We start from the raw sequence: 16722 nt of genomic DNA, 5'->3' as shown, positions 1-16722 counted from the left end.
ACCAACAGAATAAAATAGAAGGGAGTATCTCAAAAGTTGTGATCCCAAGATCTATTTATAATCTTAGAAAATCACTGAGGAGGTTAAATGGATTTTTGTTTATTTCTATATTTACTACATTCAAAATTAAAACAAAAAATTAACAATTTATTCAGTTAAAGATGACAGTATTAAATCTATATTATTATATACAATGTTCTTATGAAAAACAACTCTTTTCTAAAACAAAATAATTTAAAAATTAAAAAATTATTTAATGATATTTCATTTTATTCACAAATCTAGTTTAATGGAAGGTGGCTTATTCCTCCTATCTGCTTCTGCGTTTAATCAATTGTTTTGTTGGACATAGATGAAGAAAATATGGACCCACAAAGATATATAATTTGAAAAAGAAAAAAATATGTTAAGTTTTTTCAATTCATTGTGAAAAATCTCTGTTACCACAGCAGACTAAGGCCAGTGGTAGTTTCTCAATGGTAAATGAAGTGTGGAATCTTTTTTTTTTTTTTTTAATTTCATTAACATGTAATGTATTATTTGTTTTAGGGGCACAGGTCTGTGTTTCCTCAGTCTTACACGATTCACATTGCTCACCATAGCACATACCTTCCCAATGTCCATCACTCAGCCACCTTATCATTTCCACCCCCCTCCACTCCAGCAACACTCAGTTTGTTTCCTGAGATTAAGAGTCTCTTATGGTCCGTCTTTCTCTCTGGTATCCTCCCGCTTCATGTTTTCCTCTCTTCCCCCATGACCTTCTGCCTTGTTTCTCAAATTCCACACATCAGTGAGATCATATGATAATTATCTTTCTCTGATTGACTTATTTTGCTTAGCATAATACTCTCTAGTTCCATCCATGTCATTGCAAATTGTGTGTGTGTGTGTGTGTGTGCGCGCGCGCACATGTATACCACATCTTCTTTATCCATTCATCTGTTGATGGACATCTGGGCTCTTTCCATAGTTTGGCTATTGTGGACATTGCTGCTATGAACACTGGGGTGCACATGTCCCTTCAGATAACTACATTTGTATCTTTGGGGTAAATACCCAGTAGTGCAATTGCTGGGTCAGAGTGTAGCTCTATTTTCAAATTTTTGAGGAACCTCCACACCATTTTCCAAAGTGGCTGTACCAGCTGTCATTTCCACCAGTAGTGTAGGAGGGTTCCTTTTTCTCCTCATCCTCACCAACATCTGTCATTTTCTGACTTGTTGATTTTGGCCATTCTGACTGGTGTGAGGTCAGGATATGCCACTTGATACCACATGAGGTGGTATCTCATTGTGGTTTTGGTTTGTATTTCCCTGATGCCGAGTGATGTTGAGAATTTTTTCACGTGTCTGTTGGCCATTTGGATATCTTCTTTGGAGAAATGTCTGTTCATGTCTTCTGGCCATTTCTGGATTGGATTATTTGTTCTTTGGGTGTGGAGTTTGATAGGTTCTTTATATATTTTGGATACTGGCCCTTTATCTGATATGTCATTTACAAATATCATCTCCTATTCTGTCAGTTGTCTTTTAGTTTTGTTGACCATTTCCTTCGCTTTGAAAAGCTTTTTATTTTGATGAAGTTCCAATAGTCCATTTTTGCCCTTCCTTCCCTTGCTTTTGGTGATGTGTCTAGGAAGAAATTGCTGTGACTGAGGTCAAAGAAGTTGCTGCCTGTGTTCTCCTCAAGGATTTTTGATGGATTCCTGTCTCACATTGAGGTCTTTAATCTATTTTGACTCTATTTTTGTGTGTGGTATAAGGAAATGGTCCAGTTTCATTCCTCTGAATGTAGCTGTCCAATTTTCCCAAAATCCATTTGTTGAAGAGACTTTCCCTTCCCTCCCCTTCCCCCTCCGTTGGACATTCTTTCCTGCTTTGTCAAAGATTAGTTGACCATAGAGTTGAGGGTCCATTTCTGGGTTCTCTATTCTGTTCCATTGATCTATGTGTCTACTTTTGTGCCAGTACCATGCTGTCTTGATGGTTACAGATTTGTAATAGATCTTGAAGTCCAGAATTGTGAAGGCACCAGCTTTGCTTTTCTTTTTCAACATTCCTCTGGCTTGGAATTCCATCCCAAAGCAACAGAATACACATTTGGGATGGAATACACATTCCATCCCAAAGCAACAGAATACACATTCTTCTCTAGTGCACATGGAACATTCTCCAGAATAGATCATATCCTGAGTCACAAATCAGGTCTCAACTGGTACCAAAAGATTGGGATCATTCTCTGCATATTTTCAGAACACAATGCTTTGAAACTTGAACTCAACCACTAGAGAAAGGTTGGAAAGAACTCAAATACATGGAGGCTAAAAAGCATCCTACTAAAGAATTAATGGGTCAACTAGGATATCAAAGAAGAATTTTAAAAATTCATATAAACAAATGAAAATGAAAATAGAACTGTTCAAAATCTTTGGGATCAAGAAAAGGCAATCCTAAGAGAAAAATATCTAGCAATACAAGTCTTTCTCAAGAAATAAGAAAGGTCTCAAATACACAACCTAACCCTACACCTAAAGGTACTGGAGAAAGAACAGCAAAGAGAGCCTAAACGAGCAGGAGAAGAAAAATAATAATCAGAGCAGAAATCAATGAAATAGAAATGAAAAGAAGAGTAGAACAGATCAACAAAACTTGGAGCTGGTTCTTTGAAAGAATTAATAAACCCCTGGCCAGACTTATCAAAAAGAAAAGAGAAAGGACCCAAATAAATAAAATCATGAATGAAAGAGGAGAGATCACAACCACCACCAAAGAAATACAAACAATTGTAAAAACATATTATGGCAACAATATGCCAACAAATTAGGCAATCTGGAAGAAATGGATGCATTCCTAGAGATGTATAAACAACCAAAACTGAACCAGGAAGATATAGAAAACCTGAACATACCATAGCCAGCCAGCATACTGAAGTGGTAATAAAAAAATCTCCCAACAAACAAGAGCCCAGGGCCAGATGGCTTCACAGGGGAATTCTATCAAATATTTAAAGAAGAATTAATACCTATTCTTCTGAAACTGTTTGAAAAAATAGAAATGGAAGGAAAACTTCAAAACTCATATTATGAGGCCAGCATTACATTGATCTCCAAACCAGACAAAGACCCCATCAAAAAAGATAATTACAGACCAATATCCTTGATGAACATGGATGCAAAAATTCTCACCAAAATACTAGCTAGTAGGATCCAACAATACATTAAAACGATTATTCACCATGACCAAGTGGGATTTACTCCTGGGCTGCAAGGTTGGCTCACCATTCACAATCAATCAATGTCATACACTACATTAATCAAAGAAAAGACAAGAAACATATGATACTCTCAATAGATGTGTAAAAAGTATTTGACAAAGTACAGCATCATTTCTTTATTAAAACTCTTCAAAGTGTAGGGATAGAGGGTATATATCTCAATACCACAAAAGCCATCTGTGAAAAACCTGCAGCGAATATCATTCTCTAAAGGGAAAAACTGAGAGCTTTTCCCTTAAGATCAGGAACATGGCAGGGATGTCCACTACCACCACTGGTATTCAACATAGTACTGGGAGTCCCAGCCTCAACAATAAGAGGAAATAAAAGGCTTAAGAATTGGCAAAAAAGAAGTCAAACTCTCACTCTTTGCAGATGATATACTTTATGTGGAAAACCTTAAAGACTCAACCCCAAAGCTGCTAGAACTCATACAGGAATTCAGTAAAGTGTCAGGATATAAAATCAAAGCACAGAAATCAGTTGCATTTCTATACACCAACAAGAAGGTAGAAGAAAGAATAATTAAGGAGTCAATCCCATTTACAATTACACCCAAAACCATAGGATACCTAGGAATAAACTTAACCAAAGAGGCAAAGAATCTCTACTCAGAAAACTATAGAATATTCATGAAAGAAATTGAGGAAGACACAAAGAAATGGAAAAATGTTCCATGCTCATAGATTGGAAGAACAAATATTGTTAAAATGTCTATGCTACCTAAAGCAATCTACACATTTAATGCAATCCCTATCAAAATACCATCAACTTTTTTCACAGAAATGGAATGAATAATCCTTAAATTTGTATGAAATTGTGGAATCTTAAACTCTTGTTGGCATCTATCATAGTAGTGATTTCAGCAAGGGAAAGGTGTAATCCTGAAGTAAATCATATACAACCACCTCCTAATGAGGTTGTCAGTTTTATATCTATCCCTAGATCATCTAAGGTATCCTAATTTCCATAATAAATGTGAGGACTAGGAAGAGAAATAGGAATTATAAGGACATCTTTTCACAGACAGTTCATCTAAGGTATCAGCATGGCCCTGCTTAGCAGAGGATTAAGGCCAAGTTATGTAGAAAGATACAGATGATGGAAGGAGAACCTATAAATGCAAAGTGAGCAGAGTTTGACAGTAGGGAAAGCAAAGTATATATAATGCTCTTATATGGATGATAAAATTAAAGCTTGAAAAGAGCACATAATTTGTCCAAAATAATGCAAATTATAATTGATTAAGCTAGCACTCAAACTTATTTACACTTTTAAAATTTCCCCATGATCAACTCTCATTTTCTGCCTCCCTGTAATCAACATGTTTCTAAACATTGCTCTTTTGTTTAAGTCAATAAAATGAAATATTTTTTTTAAAGTGTGCTTCTCTAAAATTTATAAAACTAAGTCAAGCCTGCATAGATCATTTTTTACTATAGCTATGAAATATACTTATAAACAGGGAAGGACTTTTGACTTAGAAAGAAAATGTAGAAAAATAAAAAGACTGGAAGCAGAAACTTATAATACTACAGTAGCCTCTTCTGTCTTGCAATTATTTGTTAGCTGTGAAACATAGCTAGACTTCTCTCACAACAACTAGAATGTAATTTTTTGGTATTTATGTAGCAGGTGTATTCTGTAAAATAAAATGATACATGTTTAATGAAGTTTCAATTCTACTGCATATAGAATACTAAATTTTGAATGTTAGTTATGTGAAAAGATTGACTGGACCATCTTATATGCCTCAAGTTAATTTTTTTCCATCACTTAATAGGATGCAATTATTTTAAATATATATGACAAGTCCTAGGAAATAATTATTTTACCCCCCTCCATTGAATGTAGTTTGTATGTGCCCACTTCTTTAACTGTTTAGAAGGAAAATTCCATCAACAATTATAAACTCTTTACATATTTCCATATAATACAGTTGTAAATTTTAAAATATTGATCTAATTTGTCACAGTATCTATACATACATTTTAGTAATCATTAAAAACCTTTCCTCCTGTGCTTATTAAAAAAAAAAAAGATGAAGCTGAAACTAGTTAAGATATATAAAATTCTGCCCATTTGTGGATAAAATCCCATTTATTTTTTCCTAATAGTTCAATAAATTTTAACATAATCATTTTGGTTCTTAAAATATAAGATATTGCTTTACTATGGGGACAATATACTATTGATTCCAAATGTGTAAATAGTGGTAGATCAAGCATAATGATTACGTATTATTCTTGAGTTAGTTAGCCATTCCAAAAATAGATTACTGTATGAACATTAGCAGGACAGGATTGAAGAGATGATGAAGAAGGAAAAAGAAAAAAAAAAACAACTTAAAATGTGAGCATATATACATATACAGATAATATATTTGAGATGGAAAATAATGTAAAGTTACATACATTTGTAGATAACCACCGAGTAATAAAACAACTATTTTTGGCTAATATGTGAATTCTTCAAAAAATTGGTTATTCATGAGTTATATTTATAGGGGCAAAGTTTTACTCATTCTCCACCCAGCCCAGAGGCTCTAATAGGCCATTTTCCTCTCTCTGCTACCAGAATTATAAAATCTCTTTGCTACCATGTCTGCTGTGGAAACTGCCAACATTGGATGAGAATTATTTTACAGTTTAATGAAAAGAATAGAGCAATGTGTGGTTTATTGAGTGACTGTGCTTAGCACAATTGTTTGGGCTGGTTATGTGGTCTATGTGAGTCTGTTGCATCAACTCTGGTACAGGAAACTAAAATCCTCAAAACAACTGATCAGGAAGAGAAGGTGGACACAAAGCAAGGCAAGAAATGGTAACATCAGACCTCTTTAGAGGAGCTGTAAACCATAGGATAGATGGGAACTTCCTGGGTGTCTCCTATGTCTCCAGGCCTCCAATTTTGATAATGGTGGTGTCTTGCAAAAGTTTATGATACTTGTCATGGAAATAAAGGTATATCTGGCCCAGAAGTGGAGGATGCTGAAGGAAGATTTGACAAGGTCTAAGGAAGCCATGAGCCTAGATGCAATCCCATGCTGTTAAGAGGGAACAACACACAAGTGATAATGTGTGGCAATAATAGCTCATCATGCCTTGTGCTGACCTTCTGAGCTCTTCCTATGTATTTATACAGTGTATATATCTACCTACCTGTCATTGATCTATACTTGTTACTTTTCATACTGTCTTTCAAATCTTGTGCTAAATGTCTATGTGAGTCAAAATATGTCTAGGTGAAGAAGAATTAGTTCATGTTAACATGAAATTGCTCAGAGAAAGATATTTTGGGAAAAGTAGTTCTTATGTAGCTATATTGACAAAATGCAAAGGTTCACATAATTTGTATTCTGTTTTGTTACCTGATGGTAGCTTTTCATTGCAGGAGGGAAGCAAGAAGCAATGACATATCAGTTCTGTATAGTGTATATGATTTTGAAACCCTATCACCTTTTTTATATCACTGGTCTCATTTCTTCTTATACAGACCCACAAATACTATATTTATAACTCATCAAATTCTACCTACATTTTTCCTCAACCCAACTATCTACACAACAAATAACCTTGTCTGTTACTTTCTAGAGGACATATTGGCAATCAGAAATAAACTCAATTTTGAGTACCTGCAAAATTATCAGTGTCTGTGTATGTCACTACATCACATTGTTTACAAAAATACCCTTCTTTGATTCAAAGTTAATTCCTTAAGTTTATTTTCAACACAAATTCCATTCTTCTGCTCTTTGGAGTCCACAAAAATGCACTTAAATATTAATTCTGTACTATATCAACAGGCAATAGTTGCCTGAATATACCTTGCATTAAAACGAGGTATTTATTTTTTTTTCACTGCTTTTAAACTGCTTTTATGACAACAGAATCCTTCATCAGAATTCAAGAATACTTCTTCTGACAAAAATACCTCTAGAGACTGGCAGAGAATGACCAAGTTTAGTATAGGTTATGGCATTTGGCATTTAGAGCGCTCTTCAATATTGCTGCAGCCTAGACTTCTGGAGATCTGTTCAAGTGTATATTTCACAATTGCCAGTCAAAACAAACTTACTGTTCATCAAATATGTTTTGTTTTGTTTTGTTTTTTATAACACTGACTAGTTCTGCTGCTCCCATGTTTATTCTTACAGCCTACAAACATTTATTGAATTCAAACAAAGTGGCACATATTATTTGCTGGGCATGCAAAATAAACAAGACAGGATCATGCCATGAAGGAGGTAACTATCCAGTGACAAGATATTCCTGAAGGCAGTTATCATTTACAGCGATCATTACCATCACATGAACACATGATAGAATGAAAACAGAGGAAAGGAAGACCCAGTTCTCCTGAAGGGAAAGGAAATGTTGAGGAAAGATTTTTGGATTAGTTGCCACTTGCCTGAGTATTGAATGATAATTCTGGTTAAGTAAGCAAGCAAAGTGGTAACAGACCCTACACATTTTCATCTATTATAAATGTTTGCCTTCTAATTTATATATCAAGTACTACCTACTTCAGCTGCATTTCCTGTCACCAATCTAATAAACATACTTCCTATGTTGATCCCTTGTGTATGATTTCTTTAATTTTCTGTCATGTGTTCACACTTGTCTAGTCTCCTACCAATAGGTTGGAAACAAAGCAAAGCTCTTTATCTATTACTGCCTGAAAAAAAATACTTAATAACTCAGTTCCTTTGTGAGTTTCCTACATATTTTTTCACTCTCATATTCTTATCTGTTTAAAGAAAATCATGCAATGTGTGAAATGTAATGTATATAATATTACCCACCCCAAAAGTGATTCTAATTAACATATTGTTCTTCTGGAAGTCAGTATTTAGGCCTGAAAAAGACATCTCTGTATGAAAAAGAAACTTTGAAAAGTATTTTGGAGGGACTGGAGCAGGGTCTTTCTGTAGTCTTGGAACGCATATTAGGAACAGCCTTGTGTGCTTTCACTATCCTTCAAGTGCTCGAATGTAGTGTTTCTTGGACACTGCTTCAGTGTAGACTTCAGCAGCAGAGTCATTAGAAGTGCTACAGTGTTTTATTTATCTATTTAGTTAACTAGTTAGTTGGATTTACAAGAAGTTACTGAAGGAAAGGTTCAGGAATTCTCTCTCTCTTTTTTTTAAATTATGATTTCCTTTATTTATTTGAGGGAGAGATAGAGATACCAACAAAGATAGCAAGAGACAACACAAGGAGAGGGAGAAGCAGTCTTCACACAAGCAGGGAGCCCGATGTGGGGCTCCATCCCAGGAGTCAGGACCTGAGTCAGACAGACGTTTAATTGATTGAGGAATTCTCATTTCAATGGGGTTCTTCCCAAGGTATGATGAAGCTCTTGAGTGGGTTCATAGGACTTTATGGTTTAAACTTAGATGGTCAATATGGTTTTGTCTTTCTACCCAATATCCTCACTATCTAAATCCTTCATTAGAATCAAAATAGATCAAGCCTTTTTATCATATGGCAAAAGGAGAATTTATGTTGGCGTACATTTAGTTTGGTTTTAGTGAGATATTCTTATGTAGTTCATACTCACTTTTGAGAGCAGTTATTGCTAGGTATCCAGGTAGAGGGATAGGTCTGAGGATACCCTCACCCCTCACTGAGCCAACTCATCCAGCATCATAAAGTTAGAGAACAAGAGATGGTACAGTGATACCAAAATATCCTGAATCTCATTAATAGTGGTGAATTGGATAAGAAATAAGATCTGAAAGGTATGGGGTTTGTAACTAACCTGTGGAAACTTTTCTAATCTTTGGACATAAAACTGTAAGCAGAGCAGAAGATTAGGTTCTCAGCAAGACCTACTCAAATAGAAAGTTCTTTTCTTTCAGAAAAATACTCAGCAATACGACATAAACAATCATAGACACACCACAGTTTTCTTTTTTATGTGAATTTACTTAAATAAAATGGATAGATTTCCTATGATAGCAGGATACAGCTGATAAGTTGACATATAAAGTTACAATATTTTGTGCAACCCAAGATACCAGGATTATTTTACAATGTACCTGACATATCTTTTCCCTGTTAAGAATAGTGGTTAAAGAAGAAACAGTCATATAAACTGCTTCTGACATATGAAAGTGACCAAAAGAAACAACTATTCCACTAACAAAATCATACATATTCATCAGAAATTCAACATGCCTATTTTAATTACCCTTAATGGCTTAATGCACAATGGTTTTAATTTGAAAATTCAGTACAATTATTTTGTGTAATTACTTTAGTGTTAATTTTGTATTTTTTTCAGAGTAATTGGGATTCAGAATTATTTTCAGATTCAATTGTGATGGAAAGGAAGAATCTTGGTGGAAGTAAAAAAACTAAATGTAAAGAAAAAAATTTTTTTAAAGATTTTATTTATTTATTTGACAGAGAGACAATGAGAGAGCATAAGCAGGGGAAGCCGCAGAGAGAGAGGGAGAAGGAGCTGAACAGGGAGCCCGATGCGAGACTCAATCCCAGGACCCCTGGATCATGACCTCAGCTGAAGTCAGATGCTTAACTGACTGACCCACCCAGGTTCCCTTTTAAGAAATATTTAAGAAAATATTTGTGATATTTTTCAACTTTTAAATATCCTTAGAATTTTTTATCAATTATTTTCACTGTAACATATGCATTCACATGTATACTAATTTTATATTTGTAAGGTTGAATCATTTTACTCTAAAAGAGCTCCCACAAATTAGATATGCATTTGTTTCACAAACCTGTAACCAACTTTGCCAATTACATTTGTTTCATGTTTGGTATTAATAATAACATTAATTTTTTAAATTTGACACAATTTTTTTAGGATAGTGGATTAAAAAAAATAGGAATCCCACTGACAAGAAAAATGGAGGGTTTCCTGCATAGTAAATGAGTGGTAATTACATTTGTTTGACATATTTCATTGTAATTTTCCTAAAATGTTCATTAAAATATAAGAGATAATCATTCATACAATAAAATAAAAGAGAGATATATATAATTATTTTTTGTTTAATTTATTTGAATTGCTTATGGATCTTTAACAACCTTAATTTGAGAAACTGATGTTACAGTATTGTTTATTTATTAAAGGTCTTAAGGAAAATTCTCAATTTAAAAGTTAAAAATATATATGATTTAGGGAGGAAAGATACAAATACATTAAAGTGACTGAATTTTGAAATGTTGAATACACTATATTTTTATTTTATAATCAAGTATAAATAATCAGTGTCATACTGAAATAAAACATTTTTCTGGATCCTTCATTTAATGTGTTATTTTCTAAATATTTCTTTTTATTTTCTGTAAAAATCTGGAAAAGAAGCTTTATTTGATAGTAAAAAAATTGTTCGAAAAAAATGAACTATAAACAATGCTGCCTGATTGTTTTTAGAATTAAAAAAAATTAGAAGAGCATACAACTCAAAACTAAATCTGCAACTTTTCAGAAATTGCTTATTTTCATTGCTTTCCATATATTTCATTACACTGACCTACTTATGACACTAACTTGAAGGAAGAGCTGCAAAAATCACCTCCCTATCTAAAGAGAAGCATTACATTTAAAAGTACTATTAAGTTCAAGAAGGTTATATTGGAAGAATTATAAGGAATAATTTGAAATATGAAAATAGGTCAAGGATAGGGCATTAAAAAACAATAATTTTTCTTTTCTTCTTCTTTTTTTTAATATGCTTTCACTGACAGGTTTTCAACCATGACTCCCTGACCAGACAAACTTAGAGGTTCTTCTAAGAATTGAGTACATTGAACAAGGATTCTTTTAAGATATGCTAACACCTAAAGAAAATAATCCAGATTGCCACCAATTTTATATTCAGCACTATTACACCTATGTGTTCTCATTTTCATCCCCTCATTTATGTAATTAAAATTCATTTCCTACATTTCTGTGTCTATTATGCTATTTATCCTAAACGTTGATGTACTTCTAAATTTTACTGGCTAAAATGTCTAAATTTTCAAGGTTTTCATTTTAAAGAAGTTGAGAAATTGTGTGACTGTAAGTATTATTGTGTAAAATGCTTATTTTTTCTAAAATTCATGATTAAATATGGGGTCCAGAAATCTTGGGTCTCAGAAATTATGCTGGCGCTCAGCAGGGCATGAAAGATGTCACCTAACCCCTCTAAGTTTCAGATTTTCTCAAATGCCAAAGGAATGTGTTGGTCTATAGCTGAGGAGAAAACTGCCAGGTTTTTTTAATAAGTCACATCCAGAACAATTTTACATAGTATTTAAACAGCAGTAAATAAATTAAGTGCTATTTAACAACATTGGTTGATCATAAAATCTGTCAATCCACAGTCTTGCAGGGGTATTATCTTTCATTATAATCTAGTCGCTCCATCAAATTCTCTCTAATTTTTTACACATAGCAGACATTATCAGTGCTCTGTTCAGATCCCATCTGATTCCATCTATCATTTCTTCAGACCCATCCCTTGTTTCTAATATACTTGCGCCTGTTACTCTCTTCAGAGAATTGTGCCTGTGCTGCTGGCTGCAGCCACTTGGCCAACAGGAGTAGGGGTGCTGGACTGGAAAGTTTCCTCCCCCTGTAGAGCTCCAGGTAGCACTTAGCCATTCAAGAGCCAGTCAATAACTGGGTGGTTTATGCAGATCCTCTGCCAAACCTGGACAGACCCCAAGGTTTTGTGGGTGTGTTTTTGTTTTTTGGTTTTGTTTTTTGGGGGTTTGTTTTTTGTTTTTTGTTTGTTTGTTGTTGTTGTTGTTGTTTTGCGTTTATGCTCTAGGATTCTCCTGTAGGGACAGCCTATAGGTGGCATTTTGTCTAAATTGGAACTCATGCTTTGCTTCTTCCTCTCATTCTGTTTTTCTCCCAATTCTTCAGAGTTTCTCCTGGAGAAATTTCTTTAATAGGTCTTTTGTGCAGATTATTTACCTCAAGGTTTGCTCCTGGGGAATTCAAGCCAAGTATCTCACTCTACTCACTTTGTTTCATCTCTTTGAGTTATTTATAACACATAACATTTAACTCCATCATGTCTCTTTACTAGAAAATTTCAAAGACCATGGAGGCTCATATTTTCTTATTTAATTTTTGGATTTGCTTAAATCAATTATGTAACAGTTGATTATTGTTTTTATAGTCTATTATTATTATTGTTGTTTTTAAATTTTATTTGTACTTGTAATTTTGGGTTTGCTTGTTTTTTGAATTTGAGGGGTCTTTTTAAGGTTTAGTTCTCAGTAACAGTTGATGCAACTGTGGGTATGTGGATAGATCTGTATTTCAGCTAACTCAAAGATGACATTGATAATCATGTCAAAATTCAAAAGCCATGTGTTGGATGCATACCATAGAATGTTTATAGTGGTTAGAATCACAGAATAGAGGCACATATAGGAACAGCAGCAGATCTTAAAAACCTGGTTATTAGTGAAAAAAAAAAAGAAATGAGATATACAGCACAATATTTACATAAATTGATACACATAAAACAATACCAACTTTGCAAGAGAGTATATAAAAAACATCCTTTAACTATTAAAATAATTGCTTATGGGAGGTGAAGGTGAGGAAGGGAATAAAATGGAATAAATCAATTCATCACTCAATCAATCAAACAAATAACAGAGAGAACTTGCACAGAGCAGTGAAGAAAACATGCCAGTAGCTGACTGGTCTTATTTATTTTAACTCTCTTGGCTAAAAGTCACTTGAAGCTTTGCTAGAGTTGAAGCAGAAGAAATAATGTCACAATAAGGAAATTTATGAAAAGAACAAGGAAAAATCATGAAATATTTGGAAATACATTTTCTTTGATATGATAGTTATGGACTGAATTGCATTTACTAAATTTCTTATGTTGAAATTCTGATTCCCAGTGTGATTATATTTGGAAATGAGGTCTCTTAAGGAGATAATTAACGTTAAATAAGGTCATAAGAGTAGGTTCCTCTCTAAAAGGACTAGTGTCCTTATTAAAAGAAGAGTCACCAGGGGCATACAAGCAAGTAAGAGCTGAAGACAGTCTAACATGTCCAAAAGGATCATCAAAAGAACACAGCAGAGCTGAAAGAAAAACAAATATTGAAATATTACATTTACAGAGTTCAGCCTCAGATACCAGAATCCATTCACAGAATTCATATGAAACACCAGAAGAAAGCCCCAGAATGGAATTCAAGCAAATCACAAGGGTTACCAACCCAATATCCAGAACAATAAGGATTATGGACCCACTGAATATGCCCCTCTATTGGGCCATAACACTGAGTATTTTAAATTAAAAAAAATATATCGAGTTATCCAAGAGACTGCTTATATTACTCACAGGGGAGTTTGTAGACAGACTAAGAGATTTGTTTGTTTGTTTTTCTCCACTGTCTCTATGGGACAGGAGCTCTATAAAAAGATCTCATCAGTTATTGGCAATAAAAAGCTACATTTACTCTATTAAACTGACTAAAGTACATGTAATTTTCTAACTTGACTATAACAACTTGTTTTCTATTATTTAATGGAAAGCTATGAACAAACTTCCCAAAATAGGTAGGGAACTATGAGCTATGATGAGAAAACATTTAAATGTCTAGATTCATTCCACTATTATGATTATCATTACATTATTATAATTATTTGGTTCTGTGACTGAATGTGAATGTACAAATCTCTTTAAAAAGTTTCTGTTAAGTATGTAAATCTTATACAAAAACACTCAGTTCTAAAATGGCAAATTAAATTTTAGAATAGAAAAATAATTGAATGGTTCATTAAAAATATATCAAAATTGTGTTATTACGGGTGAGTTTAAATTGGGCCCTAAATAATATAGATAAAGACTCAGTTTTTCAGAGCTAGAAAAAATTTTAAGAAATCCATTTTATCCAAATGAAACAAAAATATTTAAAAAAATTGAAAGTAATCCTGAAATTTCAACTTTAAAAATAACTTCTGAATTATCTCCCAATTAGCCATCAAATAAGAGCAAATGGATGTTTACTTGCTCATTTATTATTATATGGCTATTTTTAAAGATTCTTAATTCAAAAGAGGAAGCACTATTATAAAGAATGTCACTTAAATTGAGTGAAGGTAGAGGGAAGGTAGAGAGCATGATTATTCTAATAAGCACTTAATCAGACTAGAACCAATTGCTATTTTAAATGCTACATTTGTCAAACCATTATTTTAGAAAACCAAAGGAGTTGTGAAGGATATATTGATATTTTAACTGTTTCTGAACATATTATAAGTTCATAGAATTTCAATCTTAATAAAAGTTGGAGGACATTTAGTCTAAATAACACACCTTTGAGGCACCTGGGTGGCTCAGTGGGTTAAGCCTCTGCCTTCAGCTCAGGTCATGATCCCAGGGTCTTGGGATCAAGCCCCGGTGCTCTCTGCTCAGCAGGGAGCCTGCTCCCCACCCCCAACCACCTGCCTCTCTGCCTACTTGTGATCTCTGTCAAATAAATAAATGAAATCTTTAAAAATAAGTAAATAAATAAAAAACACACCTTTGAGAATTCCTTCTTCAGCATTCCTGACAGTCATTTAGTTCTCTGTGAATAATTCCAACTACACTGCCTCATTCATTCGTGTCTTCTTTCTTCCCTTCTTCCTTTTTTTCATACTCCCTCCCCCCTTCTCCTCTCTTTCTTCTCCTTCTTTCCTTCTCTTCTATTCTTATCTCCCTCCATCCCTTCCTTCTTTCCTTCCCCCCTTCCGTCCTCCCTTCCTTCCAGCAAATGATTACTGACTGCCCTCTCTACCAGTCTGACTAAATATTGAAATGAAGATAAAAAAAGACCTGGTTTATACCCCCTTGTGTTTTAGGATGGAAAGTAGGAGATAAAGCAAGCACATATCACAGCCACATTCAGGACAACGTAATGAGGATATCTGACTAGCAAGGTATGTCCTAGAGCATTATCTAACTTGATACCTAAAGATAAGAATTATATAGCCAAAAGGGGTAATCAGTCTCCTCTTCCTTTCTTTCCTTCCTTCTTCCTTTTTTTTTTCTTTTTGCCATTTAAAGCAACATAAAGGGAATAACTCTTCATTCTTAAAAAAAATCTAATTTTTTAAAAAAAGTCAGCTTATTAATTTATCTCTGGAAATTTTTGCCTCTCATTTTTTTCTTATGGGATAATTCAAAACAAGTGTGTGTTACTTTAAGATGGTAATATTTCAGATATTCCATGACTTTATCACATCTCCTCTCTATTAGTTTGCTAGGGCTGTCATAACAAAATACCACAGATTCAGTTGCTTAAACAACAGAAAGGTATTTTCTTATAGGTTTTGTGACTGGAAGTCTGAGATACATTTCCAGTATAGTTGATTTGCTCTGAGGCCTCTCTCCTTGGCTTGTAGATGGGTGCTCTCTTGTTACTTTGTCCTCAGGTGGTCTTCTCTCCATGCCAACACTTCCCTTATACATCTGTGTATCCAAATTTCCTCCTCTTATAAGGATACCAGTCAAGTAGGATTAGGGCCCAGCTTGAGGGCCTTATTTTAACTCAATAACCTCTTTAAAGATTTTAAGTCTAAGCGTACTTACATTCTGAGGAACTGGGGATTAGGATTTCAGCAAATGAATTTAGAGAGACATAATTCAGCAAAACAAAACAAAACAAAAATGCACTCCTGCTTAATTTTCTTTCCTACAGATTATAGTCCTCAACTCTTTTAGCCATTCATGTTAGGATTTTAAAACTTTTCTTTCCCTCCAGTGAAGCTACTTATAGATACATTTTCATTTGCTAGCATCTCTCATAGAGGTATAACTATACATAGAAATCTAAAAACACTGATGATTGATGAAGGAATGGGAAGACTGTGACTCTTGTACCAAAAGTATGTTTTATTGAGGTAAGCATACTGATATGATTTCAACCAAATTTGATTTTGAATCCCTTCTCAGTAATTAAAGATAAGAAATCATCAAGTAATCTGACTTTCTCTGAAAAACAGAAAGTATGCCAACATCATGTGGAGTGTGCAATGAGTTCATAATATTTGGCTTTATGCTTGGCACATCCAAATTTTTAGAAACATACAAACTACTGAGACTGAACCAAGAAGTAGAAAACCTGAATAGACCAGTAACAAGTAGAAACTGGATTATTAAGCACAACATCCTAACAACAAAAAGCCCAAGACCGGATGACCTCATAGGTGAATTTTACAGATATTTAAATAATACCAATCCTTCTTAAACACTCCCCCAAAAGAGATAGAGAACACTTACAAACTCATTCTATGAGGCCAGCATCACCCTAAAAACAAATCCGTACAGACAGCACAGAAAACAAAATCACCATTCGATACCTCTGATAACATGAATGAAAAATTCCATAATAAAATAGTGGCAATTGAGTTCACCAGAGCATTCAAATCATACAGCATGACTAATTGGGATTTATCTCTGGG

Source organism: Martes martes (assembly GCF_963455335.1).
Source record: "Martes martes genome assembly, chromosome: 6".
NCBI lineage: Eukaryota > Metazoa > Chordata > Mammalia > Carnivora > Mustelidae > Martes > Martes martes.
Note: the sequence above shows the minus strand (reverse complement) of the source record.